Raw genomic sequence first — 19,816 nt, forward strand, 5'->3', positions numbered from 1 at the left:
GAGACATACAAACAGAACAGTGGTCTCATGTGAAGATTTGATGACCTTCGGAGAGAGGAAACTCACCCAAAGATAAGATTGGTGCAATGTTCTCTCCACCTAGCTTGATAGACTCTCTACCTGGGTTACATCAAGCTAGGTGGAGAGAACATTGCACATGTTGAATGTCAAAGTGGCCCCTAACCCCCTACACTAATACCTAAACCTCAACTCGAGTTACTAGGTGGGCCTCCCATAGGGATATAAATTCCTATCTAGGGAGAGGGCATTATGGCTAGTCTCTCTCTCCCCCTGCCCCCCCCCCCCCCCAGATGGCTAGGATGGTGCTCCAGGAGCTTCAAACCTACTAAAACAGGCCTTACCACCCCATAATGCAAGCTATCGCATGGCTTAACACTATTGAAAAAGGTGTAGCTAAAATCGGCGTTAAGTCCATGGAATAGGACTTTGCAAACTGGTAAACCCAGCCCACTCCCGCCCCTAACTCCTCCTCTTTTTCGAATTTGCATCGCACCATATGATATGGTGCTATCACATGCATTAAAGGCATTTTCGTATGTGTTAAGGGCTTATCGCATGCTCTTTTGGCATCTTTGATCCAAAATTTTGTAGATTAATTTTTTCTCCATTCAGATGATATTCAACTCCTTGTCCACTTGGGGTTAGACTAATATGAAGCCATAAATAGACTAAATAGATGTCTTAGTGCAATATCTGTTTGGCTCTGTGAACACCAATTAAAACTCAGTTTGAACTAATCTGACCTATTATGGTTAAGTAGAAAAAAATCTAACTTTATCTACTTTTCCTAATATTCAAGGATTTGACCTTTGTAACAACAAGTAGTATGAAATTTAGATGTTTTGCTAAACTAAATTATTAATGCAGAAATAAATGTTATCAGTAGTTCATGCTTCCTTCACACAGTTAGTTGATCTGAAAGTTTCAACATGTGCCAGGCATTAAAGACATCAAAACTTGAATGTGTCCTTTTATCTTAAATCAATTTTGTTGTTTTATCTGATTTTATTATGTATGTTTGTAATTTGTGTTGTATGTTGGACATGTGCAGAATATACATTTTGAAAATAAAACAACACCATTTACCAAGACTTTCCTGAGGTTGCCATTAAATGTCTGCAGATGGTACAGAATACTGCAGCCAAACTGGTAATGGGTTTCGGGCGTCGCGACAATATTACTCCAACCTTGCATGAATTACACATCGCTTCCAGTCTCTGTGTGTGAAATTTGAACTATTGCCCATTGTGTACAAATGTTTCCACAATATAGATCCAATCTACTTATCCAGTCTAATCACTCCCTGTGTCCCCACAGGTACCTTTAGATCTACTAGCCATGAACTTCTTAGGATTCTAACTACAGAGCTGTAGATATTTGTACTTCAGCTTTTAGTTGTATGGCTCCAGTTTTGTGGGATAAGGTTCCTTTAGACCAGTGGTTCCTGAAACTGTCCTGGAGGACCCCCAGCCAGTCAGGTTTTCAGGATATCCACCATGAATATGCAGAATATCTACCATGAATATGCATGAGATAAATGTGCATGCAATGGAGGTAGTGCATGCAAATCTTCCTAATGCATATTCATGGTGGATATCCTGAAAACCTGACTGGCTGGGGGGGAGGGGGGGTCCTCCAGGACAGGTTGGAAACCACTACTCTAGACCAAGGGTGACCAACTCGAGTCCTCGAGAGCCACACATAGGCCAGGGTTTCAGGTCATCCACATTAGATAGATTGTGCATGCACTACCAACTTTGAGGTAGATTTTAAAAGGTTTACGCACAGCTAAACTGGGAGATATGCATATGACTCACATGCGCTGTGTGGATTTTAAAAGACACGCAGCCACACACGTATCTCCCGGTACGCACATAAAAAAGGTTTGCCAAAAAGGGGCGGGAAAGGGCAGGACAAGGGCGGGTTGGGACTGCGCTAGCCACGCAGGGATCCCACAACCACGTAACTTGCTTCTGCTATGGGCTGTGTGTAAGTACATAAATCTTTAAAAAAGGATAGCAGGGCTTTAAGGGTCGGGTTTAGGAGAGTAGGAGGTCCTCTCTTTTACTCGGGTGAACTGGGAGGGAACTGGGCAATAGGCCTAAGGCGCATCTACTAAAATCCTCTCCACTTACGTGTTTGAGACGGCATTTGTGCGCACATGGGCACACAAGTGTCACTTTGAAAGTCTCCGCTATTGTATTGTTATTGGATTTAATTATATATTAGGGATGTGAATCGTTTTTCAACGATTAAAATTATCGTCCGATAATGTTAATATTGTCTTAAATCGTTATAGAACACGATACAATAGAAATTCTAACGATTTATCGTTAAAAATCGTTAAATCGTGTTAGTGCGCACTAAATCGAGTTAGTGCGCACTAACTCCCCGTTAGTGCGCACTAACTCGATTTAGTGCGCACTAACTGAAAATGATACAAATAAACACTTTCCAGGTCACTGAAGGTCAGTTAGGAATGAATATGTGTTCCTATTGGCTGGCTGCCCTCTTATCTATTGATGTTACCAAGGTTACCACTGAGGTGATGGTTGGGGGGATGGGAAATGGAACTGGAAACTAATGAACACCAACAGAAAATGAAACAAAGTGTTCACACTTCCCAGGTCAGTAAAGGTCACTTAGGAATGAATATGTATGTATGTATTCCTATTGGCTGGCTGTGCTCTTATCTATTGATGTTACCAAGGCTAACACTGAGGTAATGGTTGGGGGGATGTGAAATGGAAACAGTTGGAAGCTTGACAAAAAAAGTAATGTAATGATCAGCACTCACGTGACTAGAACTTGTTTGTTTATTATTTTTGTTAGCAGGCACCTGAAATGCTAGTGCATGTTGAATTTGCCAATCACTGTGCATTTTAGAAAGGTGGTCCTGGCTGGAACTGTACACAATTCAAATATATGTAATTGATTGTTGGTAAGTGTATTTTTTAAGTAGCCACACTGGCACAAGTATGTTTACTTTTCCTCCTACTTAACTCACTAGCTCAGCTTTGTAAGAAGGGCTTCTCTGCTTGTGTGTTGTTTTTGTTTGGTGTGAGGAGAGCAGAAACATCAGATCTTTATTCAATCTACTACAGTCATCTCTTACAGTGCCCTATCCCTATTAATACCAGGAGTGTTGTGATCTTCCTGCACACAGTGCCCTAACCCTGATACCAGTCTGAGACAGCTCCCTCCCTGCATTACTAGTGAGAGGCTGGCTTCACAGACAGGGGGGAGCTGCCTGACCCTCACTCCTGACTTCCCCCATGTCCCAGCTAGTGAATGGTGTGTGGGTGAGGGGGGGGGGGGAGGATGGTGAAGTCTGAGACAGCTCCCTCCCTGCATTACTAGTGAGAGGCTGGCTTCACAGACAGGGGGGAGCTGCCTGACCCTCACTCCTGACTTCCCCCATGTCCCAGCTAGTGAATGGTGTGTGGGTGAGGGGGGGGGAGGATGGTGAAGTCTGAGACAGCTCCCTCCCTGCATTACTAGTGAGAGGCTGGCTTCACAGACAGGGGGGAGCTGCCTGACCCTCACTCCTGACTTCCCCCATGTCCCAGCTAGTGAATGGTGTGTGGGTGAGGGGGGGGGGAGGATGGTGAAGTCTGAGACAGCTCCCTCCCTGCATTACTAGTGAGAGGCTGGCTTCACAGACAGGGGGGAGCTGCCTGACCCTCACTCCTGACTTCCCCCATGTCCCAGCTAGTGAATGGTGTGTGGGTGAGGGGGGGAGGATGGTGAAGTCTGAGACAGCTCCCTCCCTGCATTACTAGTGAGAGGCTGGCTTCACAGACAGGGGGGAGCTGCCTGACCCTCACTCCTGACTTCCCCCATGTCCCAGCTAGTGAATGGTGTGTGGGTGAGGGGGGGGGGGAGGATGGTGAAGTCTGAGACAGCTCCCTCCCTGCATTACTAGTGAGAGGCTGGCTTCACAGACAGGGGGGAGCTGCCTGACCCTCACTCCTGACTTCCCCATGTCCCAGCTAGTGAATGGTGTGTGGGTGAGGGGGGGGGGGGGGGGGAGGAGGATGGTGAAGTCTGAGACAGCTCCCTCCCTGCATTACAAGTGAGAGGCTGGCTTCACAGACAGGGGGGAGCTGCCTGACCCTCACTCCTGACTTCCCCCATGTCCCAGCTAGTGAATGGTGTGTGGGTGAGGGGGGGGGGGGGAGGAGGATGGTGAAGTCTGAGACAGCTCCCTCCCTGCATTACTAGTGAGAGGCTGGCTTCACAGACAGGGGGGAGCTGCCTGACCCTCACTCCTGACTTCCCCCATGTCCCAGCTAGTGAATGGTGTGTGGGTGAGGGGGAGGAGGATGGTGAAGTCTGAGACAGCTCCCTCCCTGCATTACTAGTGAGAGGCTGGCTTCACAGACAGGGGGGAGCTGCCTGACCCTCACTCCTGACTTCCCCCATGTCCCAGCTAGTGAATGGTGTGTGGGTGAGGGGGGGGGGGGGGAGGATGGTGAAGTCTGAGACAGCTCCCTCCCTGCATTACTAGTGAGAGGATGGCTTCACAGACAGGGGGGAGCTGCCTGACCCTCACTCAAGCAGAGAAGCCCTTCTTACAAAGCTGAGCTAGTGAGTTAAGTAGGAGGAAAAGTAAACATACTGGTGCCAGTGTGGCTACTTAAAAAATACACTTACCAACAATCAATTACATATATTTGAACTGTGTACAGTTCCAGCCAGGACCACCTTTCTAAAATGCACAGTGATTGGCAAATTCAACATGCACTAGCATTTCAGGTGCCTGCTAACAAAAATAATAAACAAAGAAGTTCTAGTCACGTGAGTGCTGATCATCACATGTCAAGCTTCCAACTGTTTCCATTTCACATCCCCCCAACCATTACCTCAGTGGTAACCTTGGTAACATCAATAGATAAGAGCACAGCCAGCCAATAGGAATACATATTCATTCCTAAGTGACCTTTACTGACCTGGGAAGTGTGAACACTTTGTTTCATTTTCTGTTGGTGTTCATGAGTTTCCAGTTCCATTTCCCATCCCCCCAACCATCACCTCAGTGGTAACCTTGGTAACATCAATAGATAAGAGGGCTGCCAGCCAATAGGAACACATATTCATTCCTAACTGACCTTCAGTGACCTGGAAAGTGTCTATTTGTTAGGGGTGTGCATTCGGATTGACCGCATTAGTGAAACGCAACTCTTTTTTTTTTTTTACTTAAAAAATTGATTCGACATAAACGATCGGATTTCCCACATATCGAACATAGATATGTTCGATATGTGGGAAATCGCGATTGTTGAGCCAAAATAAAAATATAAACCCCCTCACCCTCCTTAATCCCCCCCCCCCCCGACTTACCACAACTCCCTGGTGATGGAGTGGAGTGAGGACGCCATTTCTGCAATCCTTGGCGAGAAGCATGTGACGTCGGCGGCACGTCGAGTGACGCCGGCGTCACGTGATTCCCGGTTCGTTCGCGCCGGACGGCTCGTTCGGCCCAAAAAGAACTTTTGGCCAGCTTGGGGGGGTCAGGAGGCCCCCCCCAAGCTGGCCAAAAGTTCTTTTTGGGCCGAACAAGCCGTCCGGCGCGAACTCGCCGGGAATCACGTGACGCCGCGTCACTCGACGTGCCACCGACGTCACATGCTTCTCGCCAAGGATTGCAGAAATGACGTCCTCACTCCTCGCTCGATCACCAGGGAGTTGTGGTAAGTCTGGGGGGGGGATTAAGGAGGGTGAGGGGGTTTAAATTTTTTTTTTGCACATATGTACATATACCCAACTCATTGGATTTTTTTTATGTCCATATTGGCCGCAAGTGGGACCCCCTTTCGGACATAAAAAATATGAACATAAAATTTTGCTCTGCACATCCCTACTATTTGTATCATTTTGAGTTAGTGCGCACTAATCGGAAAAAACGATTTTTAACGATTTTTCAACGAAATAATCGTACCAAACATGATTTTCTTCTCCTGCCACACGATTTCTATCGTTAAGACGATATGGAAAACGATTCACATCTCTATTATATATTGTATTAGCTAATTATTTCTAGTTTAGGAAGGAGAAACAGATTTTAAGTGTAAACTGCTTATAGATTTTATTTTAGGTGGTATATCAAGTTGAATAATCTATAATGGATTTCAAAAGTGACTGACAATGGAATTATAATGCAACCAATGATGTTTGTAAAACTTTGATTCTGCATCCTATTGTGTGTTATTCTCTGCTTGTTTGCTTTCAGAATCTTAAGAACATTATTGGACTTGCAATAGGGAAGCTATAACTCATCCCTCGGATCACTTGTCATCAATGTCATAAAGTCAGTAAGTTAGGACAGCAGATTTATTAGTTGATGCTAACATCACCAAGGCCTTTTGACATTTACAGTTCAAACAAACCAACACAGCAGTCAAAACTTTTGGAAGGAAAATAAGGGCCTCATTTTCCAAGCACTTTACTGTGTGCGAGAAATTCACAAATTGCGTTAACAGCTGTTAATGCAAATCCACGATAGTTCTAGACAGCCTTTTTCAGGCTTCGGGGGGGGGGGGGGGAGGGAGAGAGAGAGAGAGAGAGAGAGAGAGAGAGAGAGAGAGAGAGAGAGAGAGAGAGAGAGAGAGAGAGAGAGAGAGAGAGAGAGAGAGACTTACTATAGTGCCTATGCCCTACATAGGTATTTGAATCCCTATGGGAGGGCTACCTACTAACTCGGGGTGGGGATTAGGTATGAGCGTCGGGGGTTGGGGGCCACTTTCGCATTCCACATGAGACCTACGGACAGAACAGTGGTCTCTAGTGCAGATTTGCTGGCCGTCGGAGTGAGGACGCTCACTCCAAGAGGAGATTTGGGCAACGTTCTCTCCACCTAGCATGTTCTTGCCCAGGTAGAGTGTCCATCAAGCTAGGTAGAGAGAACGTTGCCCAAACCACTTCTTGGAGTGAGTGTCCTCACTCCGACGGCCAGCAAATCTGCACTAGAGACCACTGTTCTGTCCGTAGGTCTCATGTGGAATGCGAAAGTGGCCCCCAACCCCCGACGCTCATACCTAATCCCCACCCCGAGTTAGTAGGTGGCCCTCCCATAGGGATTCAAATACCTGTCTAGGGCATAGGCACTATAGTAAGTCAGTCTCTCTCTCTCTCTCTCTCTCTCTCTCTCTCTCTCTCTCTCTCTCTCTCTCTCTCTCTCTCTCTCTCTCTCTCTCTCTCTCCCTCTCCATGAGGCCCTAAGGGTGTCCCTTAAAGAGAAAAACCAAATGTTTATAATGGTTTCAAAAACCAGGATTATGCAGACCTATGACTAGTAATCATTACATACACCCCCAAAAAAAGAAAAACTTTACAAAGATTTTTTAGTATTTAATATAATTGGGGATGTACATTTTTTAATATGTTAACTAAAAACACTGAGCTCAATATTGACGTTTTCAGAACAAATCATTCCAGGATTAACACAGAAAGCCAAGTTGAAAAGCATCTCTCAAAATAGCCAATCACAAGAATCCAATTATTCAGATGATCAAAACCCAGTAATACAGATGATCAATATTCAAAAGACTGCTTGAGAAATCATAAATCAACATATTTACAACACTCTGACATAGACCATGTTTCGACAATAGGCTTCTTCAAAGGAGGCTCAAACATAAACCATCCAGCAGCTCATCTCCAGGAAAAAGCAGTAAATATCTCAAAACAATTCTTCTGGAAAAAAAACAAAACAAGAACATGCACCGTAAACACATTAGGTAGTGTTTATTACTTCTACAAAAATATGTTTTATAAGGAACCACCTGAGGCAAACTTCAGCCAGCAATACAGTTTCAGGCTAAATAGTAAGTCAGTGAAAATTGTCAGTATTTAAATAAAACATATGATTTTAACCTATTCAAAAAATAGACTTATGCTTCGATCAGAAGTGCCAGTCACATGATTAGTAAATGTCCTATAAGCATGTTTCAATACAAATCAAATGCAGTAACCAATGAAATCACTAAATTTATTTAAAATATTTATATCCCATGCCCTCCAAGGTTCAGGATGGGTTTCAATTTGCACATTCTTAAAATAATGGATGAACAAATGTATGTTAAATTAAAAACAAGGGTTGCATAACAAAACAGAGGCTATGTCAATTCTGGGGATTCTCTAGATGTCCAACGCAGTAAAAAATATTTTAAAGCCACAAGGAAAAATTTTAAAGTAGAGTCTACCATCTTGCTTCTTGTTTCAATCCATTTGGGTGTATTGTCTGCCAATAACAAATCCATTCTGCTTGTGCCATTTCAGATATTGAAAGATATCACCTCCACGAGTAAGGTGTATCTCTTTAGTAACTACAAAGGGACCATCATCTAATGAATGCACTATTGTTAACCAATTTTCCACTAAGTGAGCTTCTTCATAAGAGTTGTAAATGCAACTTTAGATATTTATCTTTACTATAGATTTAATAAATCATTTATGCAGAAGCTCAAAGTGATTGCAGGAGTACATATATAATAAAACAAAAAAACAAGATTATAATATTAAGGCAAAAACATAAAATAGATTAACACAAAATAAAATAAAACATGTCTGCTCTCAAAAATAAAAATGTTAAATTAAAATTAATACATTTGTCTTAACAAACATATATTTAGTTCTGATTTAAAAACCTTGAAAATTTCCTCCTGGCAAAGTGCTTGAGATAACATATTCCAAAAGGTAAGAGATGCAACTGAGAGAGCACATGTTCTAATAGAAACTAATCAAGCTTGTCTGAATAAAGGGACATCCAAAAAACCTCTTTGTGCAGATTTCAAAGCACTCATTGGTTAATGTACTCATAATAACGAGTTTACCCAAGGTGCAACATCAGTTAAGAGTAGTTTTAAAAATCAAACTGGTGATTTTTTAATGTACAGATGCTGCTGTGGAGGTAGCCAGTGGAGGTCAATCAAAATTGGAGTAATATGATGAAATCGACTTAACCCAGAAATGAGGTGAGCGGTTGCATTGATTAAAAGTTGCAGTGGTCTTAAAGTGGAAGCTGAAAAGCCCAAATAAATGGGATTACTAAAATCAATCATAGGTAAAATGGAAACTTGCAGAATACAGAAATCTGAAGCTTCAAGTAAATATTTCAAACCATGAAGGAAATGTAGCTTATAAAACCCTGAATGAATAACTGATTTGTATGGGATTTAAAAGATAAACTGGAATTAATCCAGATCTCAAAATTTTTAAAACAAGAAACTTAAGGAAACACTGAGTTGTTAAAATGAATCTCATGAGGAAAAAATTGGAAGAATCTCTGTGTATTAAAATAAAACTGGTCTTTTCCATATTGAGTGCAAGCTTATTAAAAGAAAGCCACTTCCAAATGGAAGTAAGACAAATATTTAAAAACTAATTGTCATCAGCATAAATTTTAAAACCATGACACAAAGTAGCAAGATTCTTACATATAGGTGCTAGATAAATGTTTAAAAAAAGAGGTATAACAAGGCTGAACCCTGTGGGGAACCGGAATCGGTTTGGATTCCGGTTCCGATTCACATGTGGGTTTTTTTCCATCGGGCCCGATCGCGTTTTGTTTATCGGCTGCGCCCCAGCTGATAAACAAAAAGCCCACCCCGACCCTTTAAAAGTAACCCCTTAGCTTTCCCCCACCTTCCCGACCACCCCAAAAACTTTTTACAGGTACCTGGTGGTCCAGTGGGGGTCCCGGGAGCGATCTCCCGTGATCGCCTGCTCCGGGCCGTCCTCCCGCTCCCAGGCCGTCGGCTGCCACTAATCAAAATGGCGCCGATGGCCCTTTGCCCTTACCATGTGACAGGGTATCCGTGCCATTGGCTGGATCCTGTCACATGGTAGGAGCACTGGATGGCCGGCGCCATCTTTTGCTCCTACCATGTGACAGGGGCTGACCAATGGCACCGGTAGCCCCTGTGACATAGTAAGGGCAAAGGCTATCGGCGCCATTTTGAATACTGGCAGCCGACGGTCCGAGTGCAGGAGGTCACTCCCAGACCCCCGCTGGACTTTTGGCAAGTCTTGTGGGGTCAGGAGGGTCCCCCAAGACTTGCCAAAAGCCCCTGGTGATCCAGCGGGGGGGTCCGGGAGCGATCTCCTGCACTCGGGCCATCGGCTGCCAGTAACCAAAATGGCGCCGATAGCCTTTGCCCTTACTATGTCACAGGGGCTACCGGTGCCATTGGTCAGCCCCTGTCACATGGTAGGAGCACAAGATGGCGCCGGCCATCCAGTGCTTCTACCATGTGATAGGATCCGGCCAATGGCACGGATACCCTGTCACATGGTAAGGGCAAAGGGCCATCGGCGTCATCTTGATTAGTGGCAGCCAACGGTCTGAGAGCCCGAGGACGGCCCAGAGTGGGAGATCACTCCCGGGACCCCCACTGGACCACCAGGTACCTGTAAAAATGTTTTGGGGGGGTCGGGAGGGTGGGGGAAGCTAAGGGGTTACTTTTAAAGGGTCGGGGTGGGTTTAGGGGTTATTTTTGTGTGCTGTTTTTCCCGCCCTCCCCCAAAACAATAAGGGAACCCCCACGATCAATATTGTGAGGTTTTCCTATCGTTTTGGGGAGCCCCCGATTTCTGACAATTTTGAAAATATCGACGATATTTTCAATCGTCCGAAGCCCGATTCACTTCCCTATCAAAAACTATTTTATTTCAAAGCGCATTTCACCAAAGATCATTCACCTCTTCTGCTTTTAAATATCTCCTATAGCCTCCATTTTAGCTATTAACAGATGTGGTTTTTGAACAATAAATGTTCTCTCTCTAAAATTCTCCACCCAAATACAGTTTCATCAGTTTCAACGAAGCATCGCCACTCTATTAGAGAAACATATATATTACAATTACCGTTCAGAACATATTTTTTAGAGATGTGAATCGTGTGATCGATCGTCTTAACGATCGATTTTGGCTGGGGGGGGGGAGGGAATCGGATCGTCGCGGTTTTGTTTTTTTTTTAAATTGTGTAAATCGTAAATCGGGGGAGGGCGGGAAAACCGGCACACTATATAGCAGGGTCACATCTCCAAATTGCGATCCAATGCACATATCAATCCCAGGAAGTTAGCTTCCGGTACTATTTCTCTAGAGTTAGTATTCCTAGGCACATTAGGGATGCTTTGCTCACCTGAATATTTACCTAAATTAATGTTTAAGGCAGCTGTTTTGTCATAATTTACTTGAAATCCAGACACTCTAGCGCTTCCATTAGGAAAACAATGAGGTATGTTAGAGCGCCAAAACCCACCCCGACCCTTTAAAATAAATCCCCCACCCTCCCGAACCCCCCCCCCCCCCAAATGTCTTAAATTACCTGGGGTCCAGTGGGGGAGTCCCGCTGTGATCTTCCACTCTCGGGCCACGGGCCACGGGTGCGCCATTTTGTATTGTGCGCCATTTTGTATTGTGCAAAATGGTGCCGGCCGTATGGCCATATTGCCGTATTGCAAAATGGCGCTGGCCGTATGGCCGTATGGCCGGCGCCATTTTGCAATATGGCAAATACGATTCGAGTGCAGGAGGTCGCTTCCGGACCCCCGCTGGACTTTTGGCAAGTATTGTGGGGGTCAGGAGGCCCCCCCCAAGCTGGCCAAAAGTCCCTGGGGGTCCAGCGGGGGTCTGGGAGCGATCTCCTGTGCTCGTGATGTCGGGGGACAGGAACCAAAATGGCGCCGGCGCCATTTCTATTAACGCACCCATGGCCCGAGAGTGGAAGATCACAGCGGGACCCCCCCACTGGACCCCAGGTAATTTAAGACATTTGGGGGGGTTCGGGAGGGTGGGGGACTTATTGTAAAGGGTCAGGGTGGGTTTTAGGGTTGTTTTAGTGTGCCGGTTTTCCCGCCCTCCTCCTTCCCCTCCCCCTTCCCCCGATTTACGATTTTTGACGATAAATCGGGGGAATTCCTAGTATATATCGCCTCTAACGATTTTTGACGATTTAAAATATATCGGATGATATTTTAAATCGTCAAAAAACGATTCACATCCCTAATATTTTTATCTCTCACTGTTTTTTATTCTTATACTTACTATACACTAACCTTATAATGTTTACCTGGGTTTCCAAGCCAATACTGCTTTTATTTGGCTTTTCCACAGTTCACCTAACTCTCTCCTAATCTCCTCATGGTTCCATCAATTGAAATAAGATATCACACTAGGGATGTGCAGAGCAAAATTTTATGTTCATATTTTTTATGTCCGAAAGGGGGTCCCACTTGCGGCCAATATGGACATAAAAAAAATCCAATGAGTTGGGTATATGTACATATGTGCAAAAAAAAAATTTAAACCCCCTCACCCTCCTTAATCCCCCCCCCAGACTTACCACAACTCCCTGGTGATCGAGCGAGGAGTGAGGACGTCATTTCTGCAATCCTTGGCGAGAAGCATGTGACGTCGGTGGCACGTCGAGTGACGCGGCGTCACGTGATTCCCGGCGAGTTCGCGCCGGACGGCTCGTTCGGCCCAAAAAGAACTTTTGGCCAGCTTGGGGGGGCCTCCTGACCCCCTCAAGCTGGCCAAAAGTTCTTTTTGGGCCGAACGAGCCGTCCGGCGCGAACTTGCCGGGAATCACGTGGCGCCGCGTCACTCAGACGCGGCGTCACGTGATTCCCGGCAAGTTCGCGCCGGACGGCTCGTTCGGCCCAAAAAGAACTTTTGGCCAGCTTGGGGGGGCCTCCTGACCCCCCCAAGCTGGCCAAAAGTTCTTTTTGGGCCGAACGAGCCGTCCGCCGCGAACGAGCCGGGAATCACGTGACGCCGACGTCACGTGATTCCCGGCAAGTTCGCGCCGGACGGCTCGTTCAGCCCAAAAAGAACTTTTGGCCAGCTTGGGGGGGGCCTCCTGACCCCCTCAAGCTGGCCAAAAGTTCTTTTTGGGCCGAACGAGCCGTCCGGCGCGAACTTGCCGGGAATCACGTGACGTCGCGTCTGAGTGACGCGGCGCCACGTGATTCCCGGCTCGTTTGCGCCGGACGGCTCGTTCGGCCCAAAAAGAACTTTTGGCCAGCTTGGGGGGGCCTCCTGACCCCCCCAAGCTGGCCAAAAGTTCTTTTTGGGCCGAACGAGCCGTCCGGCACGAACGAGCCGGGAATCACGTGACGCCGGCGTCACTCGACGTGCCACCGACGTCACATGCTTCTCGCCAAGGATTGCAGAAATGGCGTCCTCACTCCTCGCTCCATCACCAGGGAGTTGTGGTAAGTCGGGGGGGGGGGGGATTAAGGAGGGTGAGGGGGTTTATATTTTTATTTTGGCTCAACAATCGCGATTTCCCACATATCGAACATATCTATGTTCGATATGTGGGAAATCCGATCGTTTATGTCGAATCAATTTTTTAAGTAAAAAAAAAATATGAGTTGCGTTTTACTAATGCGGTCAATCCGAATGCACACCCCTATATCACACCAAACCCTAAAAAACCATTCAAAAAGGATATTTATATATAACCATATCTATCACAAGTTACCTCGTTCTCTCATTCTTTCAATTCAGCTTTTAAACATACCGACCTGTAATGATGTTAAAACAAAATTCCAAACCAACTCAACATCTCATATCACCAAAAAGCCACGGCTGTGCATTTAAGTGCTTTCTTTCTCTTTTTAAATCTCCCCCCGGTTACTCTCATTGCAAACGTCACCACTATACTGAACCTTACCTAAACATCCCCTACATATCATTATCTACCCTCTCTACTCACTCTCTCTTATGTGAAATCCTCAATATACAGATACATAACAGCGTCAAAAAAATATATAGTCCCATCAGTACCTAATTAACTGTAACCTACTGGTGTCAAAATCAAATAAACACACTCCACGCCACATCTTGATTTAATCCCAGGGGTTCTATTGTTCCCCAATGAAATATTTATCTTTGCCCTTACTATGTCACATCCGGTACTGTGATCTCAAAAAATACTGATTCTCCTCACCACCATACTGATTCCCTCCACTTGAAGACTCCACAAATGTATTTACCAATGGCTGAGCAAATGCACCACTGGTACAGCATTGGTATGAAAAGAATCATAAAATCCAGGAATTGAGGTTTTGTGTGCTCAACCAGGTATTACTAAAAAGGGGAGTTGATGTTTCAAAAATTCTGGTTCCTTTTGCACCAGAATTTTTGAAATATCAACTCCCCTTTTTAGTGCTCCTGGACCTACTCCCGCTTCTGGAGGCCTGGTTTGCGCCCTGTTTGGCGGCGTCCCCACGGGGGCCGCGCCGCCGGGAAGCTTCTCGTGGATGTCCTGCTCCTAGGCGCGCGCGCCACTTGGACGCTTTTCTAGGCCGTTTCCCGCCAGCGGTGACGCCGCCCAGTTCCTAACGTCTTGATAAGCCATCGGGGCTCCCCTAGGGCTCGGCGCGCGCAAGGTGCACTAGTGTGCACCCCCTTGCATGCGCCAACCCCGGATTTTATAACATGCGTGCGCAGCTGCGCACGCATGTTATAAAATCGGGCGTACCTCTTAAAATCTGGCCCTAACTTTTTAGAGCACTCATTTTAACATAAACCATATCAAAAAAGTTTTTATGTCCTTGTAATTTTTATTCATTTATCAACTTTCATCATCATATGCATTTTATTACATACACATTTTTTTGGTTTAATATATTTTTATGCTTTATCTATTATGTATATTTTATTTAGGGATTTATTTTATTTTTCTTATTTTTTCATAGTTTCACACAACCTCCAATAAGTACAGTGATGTGCAGACTTTGTACCTAACATTTTGTTTCCAAAGGCTATAATTGATGGCATAACAGTTAAAAGGAAGGAACCCATATTCAAATGTTAGAAAAAACACACACAGTAAGGACTTTTTTCTTACATATTTTTTCCTTACACTTCTTTTCTTATACTTCTACCTACTTTTGTATATGTCCTCCTTGATACATTATCTATTTTAAATATGAAGCAGTCAAATTGTAAGTTATCAAGATGGGAGATAACACTGAAACCAAGTTGTTTTTGCTGTTTATTACTTAATATAGGTACACCTCTTTCACTTAATGTGACCCATGAGATTGCTTTTGCATATACAGAACACTTCATACAGGTATTACATACAGTAATATAAATATTTATTTATGTATAATCTTATTTTATATCTCTAATTGTACATGGTTTTTATACATATTTTTGTTTATGCGTGTATTGTATTTATTTATATTTATTTTTTACATTATTTATATTTTATCATGATGTTTCAACACATATACTTGTTTTTAAATGTTTTATGCTTACATTTTATTTATGTTTTAATTATAGTAGCCCCTGAGGCAGCTCTATTCATGGAGTGAAACTCAGCCAGAGTCAGACTGATATACTGAGGAAATAAAGTTCTTTGACTAAACACCGATCGCACTTTTCTTGGTCACTACACCGCTATATTGAATCGGCTTCCGGTTTGTTTTTTGGGAGCATATTTGTGATGTGACATTTTTAGGAATTCTCTAAAATGTTCTTGATTTCAGTATAGTAAACTTTTCAGGTCCTCCATCTGAGTGCTGCAGATTTCAAAACAACTAGCAATGCAGCACTATTTTTTGATTATTTTTTATTTAAATTTTAGATGATTGGTTCTTGGAATCACATTACTTAACCTTAATTGGTGGACTTCCTCCTTTTGTATGGTATAAATGTTGTTTTCTAAAATGGCAGATACAGTTCCAGAATGCCGTAGTTACCTTCTCTACTGATAGCAAATTTTCAAAGATTTTTGAACATCATGATACAGACATGTATGTTTCTATTTTACTAGTAAAAGATTCTTCTCTTAAAAATTGAGTTATTTATTCAATGTGTTTGTATTTTTTCAAATGTGTTGCCACAATTTTTGCCAGATTATTAACCCCTGATTAAGAAGATTTTTTTCAAAACATGAATTATGTTGAGCTACTGGACTTTCCATCTTCAGCTTTACAGATCAGAAAGGCTTCTAATATGGGCATATTTTAAAGAATTCTAAGATAAGTGTCTGCATCAAAACATATTTTTTTCATAGAAGACTTAGGGGTAGATTTTAAAAGGTGCACGCGGGTGAACATGTGCGTGTACACATGTACGCCCGATTATATAATATGCGCGCGCAGGCATGAGCATGTTATAAAATCGGGGGATGGCGCGCACAAGGGGGTGCACAAATGTGCACCTTGCACGCGCCGAGCCGCGCTGCCTTCCCCCATTCCCTTCCCCCTAGCCTGACCTTCCCACCCCTTCCCCTAAACTCCCCCCCCCCCAGCCCTACCCTAAACCCCCCCTGATCTTTGTCTTACCTTTTGTGCCTGCCTCTGGGCAGGCGCAAGTCGATTGCGCCGGCAGCCTGGCAGTACGCGATCCTCTGACACAGTGGCAAATGGCCGCTATGTCGGAAGCCTCTGGACCTGCCCCCGCTCTGCCACCCGACCGCCCCGCCCCTGGACCGCTCCTTTTTGCGAGTCCCGGGACTTACACGCGTCCCGGGGCTTTATGTGTGTTGCCGGGCCTTTTAAAAATAGGCCCGTCACACGTAACCCCCCTACGCACGTAAATCCTCTGGATTTACACGCGTAAGGCTTTTAAAATCCAGCCCTTTATTAAGAAAAAAAAAAATATAAAAGAGAGCAATGATTACAAGCAAATCGGGTTTTTGTCACTTCAGTGGTCTAAGTGAATAAGATAATGGTTCACTAACCAAATTTAGGTGATTTCTTTACCATCACAACTTTATATGAGGGTCTCAAAAAAGAAAAAAGAATTTTGTCTTATGTATGATTAGTCCTATTATATGTGGTTTTTCATTTATATACACATAGGGGCAGATTTTAAAAGGTACGCGCGTGGCGTAAATTTGGGCGCGCAACCTGGCGCGCACAAATATAAGCCCAATTTTATAACATGCACGTGCAGTTGAGCACATGTTATAAAATCAGGGGTTGGCGCGCACAAGGGGGTGCGCACTAGTGCACCTTGTGCGTGCCGAGCCCTTGGGGAGACCAAATTGGCTTTCCCTGTTCCCTCCGAGGCCACTCCGAAATCAAAGAGGCCTCGGAGGGAACTTTCCTTCCCCCCCCCCCCCCCACCTTCCCCTCCCTTCCCCTACCTGTCCCGCCCCCAGCCCAAAAAAAACCCCCCATACCTTTATCTCACAAGTTACGCCTGCCAGAGGCAGGCATAACTTGCGTGCACTGGCCAACTGCCGGTGCGCGATCCTCCCGGCCAGCGGCCTTGCAGAGGCATCTGGCCACACCCCCGCCCCTCCCCAGACCACCCATTTTTTCAAGCCCCAGGACTTACACGCGTCCCAGGGCTTTATGCGTGCCGCCGGGCCTTTAGAAAATAGGCCTGGCGCGCCTAACCCCCTATGCACATAAATCCTCCTGGATTTACGTGTGTAACCCTTTGAAAATCTTCCCCATATTGTCTATGGGATGGCAACGATTTTCTGAGAGCTGCACGGAACTTGTTTTTACCACTTTTTAGACTGCCCATTAAAATGAATGGGAAAATGAATCCAATAAAAAAAACTCCACTTGCACAGTTCAAAATCACACCAAACTTTCAGGTTAGCTTCTAAATAAATGTATCAATAGTCCTGTGTCTTTTCATGATCATATTAGCTATTTTAACATTTTTACAGCTAATAATATTTTTAACTTGCATGATTTGGGTACTTGCCAAGTTCTTGTGGCCTGGATTGGCCACTGTTGGAAACAGGATGCTGGGCTTGATGGACCCTTGGTCTGTCCCAGCATGGCAATTTCTTATGTTCTTATATCATCTCACCTGGTGACCACCACCAGCAAACCCCAGTTTCTGACAAGTTTTAATCACTTTTCAATCACAGGGACCCCCTGAGAAAATGGGTGGGATAACTGAATTAATATTCACTTCTGACCCCAAACTCCAGATGTGGTCAGGTCACAAGCACCCCTAATTCATACCAACACTTGCAAAATGTTAATTTGTATTAATAGGCAAAAGTTTATTAAATTTATTGGTGCTGGGTTCCTCAGGGTGCTTTCCAGGGGCTGACACTAAGGTGGGTGCCTCTCTAGATGCTCCCCTTTTGAAAAGTCACCTTTTTACACTTTTAAGATCATGAGTTTAAGTTTTGTTAACTTTTAAACTTTAATTTTCCTACTGGCACTGTGTAGGCAGCCTCTCGCAGATGTCACTGCCCCAAATCTGTGAGGACCCTTTGGCCTGCAATATAATCGTGCTGAGGCTTTGATTACAGCCCTGACGCTGTCTACTGGCTTAAGTTGGCAGCAATGCAACATGAGCCACACTGAGTGGTATTTATCTATTTTTAAAAAATTAATTTCAGCACTTCTGGGCTCTCTCTGGCTGCCAGGAGCTCCCCAGGCTCCCATGGCCCCAGCAACAATCTGGCATGTATTTTGTTGCGCTCAGCGGTGGACCCTTGTCCTGGGGCAGTGGAGAGATGCCTCCTGGGAGGGCCCAGGAGGTAACTGCCCCCAGGGGAGGGAGCACTGGAGGAGACAGAGGGTGTGAAGAGCTTCACCACTGGAAGCCTGAGGTCCCCCCAGGAGGAGCCCATAGGGACCTGGGCCACTTGGACTTAGATGGGTCTCACAGGGTCTCCTGGGAGAGTGGAAGTCCGGCATGCCCACAGACAAAGGGAGAGTGCAGTCGGGTTCGAGACTGGAGGTCTGGTGTAACAAGGAGAACCAGAATAGTGTAGGTGATGACAAGGTGAGGCACAGAGCCAGAATCAGAAGACGAGTCAAACAGGCTAGGTTCAAATACCAGGAATCAGTCTGAGAATGGTCAATGTAGCAAGGTCGGGTTCCAGAGATCAGACGAGGTCACGGGCAGGCTGAAGTCAGAAGGCAGGTGGCAGGCAGGCGAGTCGAAGAAGGAGCTGAGGTCCGAAGGTAGGCGGCTGGCAGGTCCGAAGGCAGGCGGCTGGCAGGCAGGCAGATCAAGGAACAAGCTGAGGTCCAAAGGTAGGGAGCTGGCAGGCAGGCAGGTCAAGGAACAGGCTGAGGTCAGTACCGGTAGGTCAGTCCAGAGGTACTACCTGAGAGACGAGCAGACGAACACAGGAATGGAAGGATGCAGGAACTAGGCAGGAACAGAACTGGAACAGAAGGATCCTGGAATGAGACTTGAAACAAGACAAGAGCAGGAACAAGCACAGAGGCAATCTAGCAAACACGCTGGCCCGATTGCCAAGGCAAGGAAGTACAGGCAGGAACTTCCTTATAACAAGGAATCAATTGGCGTGCCGCGGAGCAAAGGCCCACCCTTGGCCCTACAAGAGGACAGGCGGCCCGCGCGCACTTGCGTAGGGGCATGGCCATCACCGTTGAGGACGCTGAGCCTCGGAGTGAGGCCTGGCACATCGTGGAAGGCCCGGCGACTGCCGTCGCGGGTCGTTGGGGCCTGGAAGTGCTGGCAGCTGCCATTAGGGAGGCCGACCTGGGACCTGCCATGGAACCATGAAAGTGAGCAGGCCCGTGTGCAGGGCGGCCACAGACAGGGCGCGTAACATATTTATTTTAATTTTATTTCCCCCATTTACACTGTTCTCAGTGATCTTGGCTACTTCCAGCATTAGTCTATTACCTACATAATGCTTCCAGGTAATATCGCTGGAAAAATACTGTTTAGTGTAAAAGTACATTTCCAGCATTATTATGTTAGCTGGATAACATTAGGTATATAACTTGTCGACTAAACAGCCTACTGAATATTGGCCTCACTGTTTGTAAAAATATATTCAGTACATACATTTATTCATTTAAATAAA

General features: G+C 45.2%; 1 long non-coding RNA gene across 5 annotated transcripts in view; it reads left to right on the forward strand.

Annotated features, from left to right (window-relative positions):
* The window catches only part of LOC115084134, a 311,664-nt gene extending 295,832 nt beyond the window's left edge, over positions 1 to 15,832 (forward strand). For 3 of the 5 annotated variants that reach the window (XR_003854474.1, XR_003854475.1, XR_003854478.1), the window contains 4 exons: positions 6,254 to 6,335; positions 14,736 to 14,868; positions 15,051 to 15,115; positions 15,328 to 15,832. This is a non-coding gene — a long non-coding RNA (uncharacterized LOC115084134). Of the gene's footprint in view, positions 1 to 6,253; positions 6,336 to 8,918; positions 8,997 to 14,735; positions 14,869 to 15,050; positions 15,116 to 15,327 lie in introns of all 5 variants that reach the window. The other 2 variants (XR_003854477.1, XR_003854476.1) reach the window with 2 other exon arrangements.
* Positions 15,833 to 19,816: the final 3,984 nt, after the last annotated feature.

This window comes from Rhinatrema bivittatum, chromosome 2, assembly GCF_901001135.1.
Source record: "Rhinatrema bivittatum chromosome 2, aRhiBiv1.1, whole genome shotgun sequence".
NCBI classification, from domain to species: Eukaryota; Metazoa; Chordata; class Amphibia; order Gymnophiona; family Rhinatrematidae; genus Rhinatrema; species Rhinatrema bivittatum.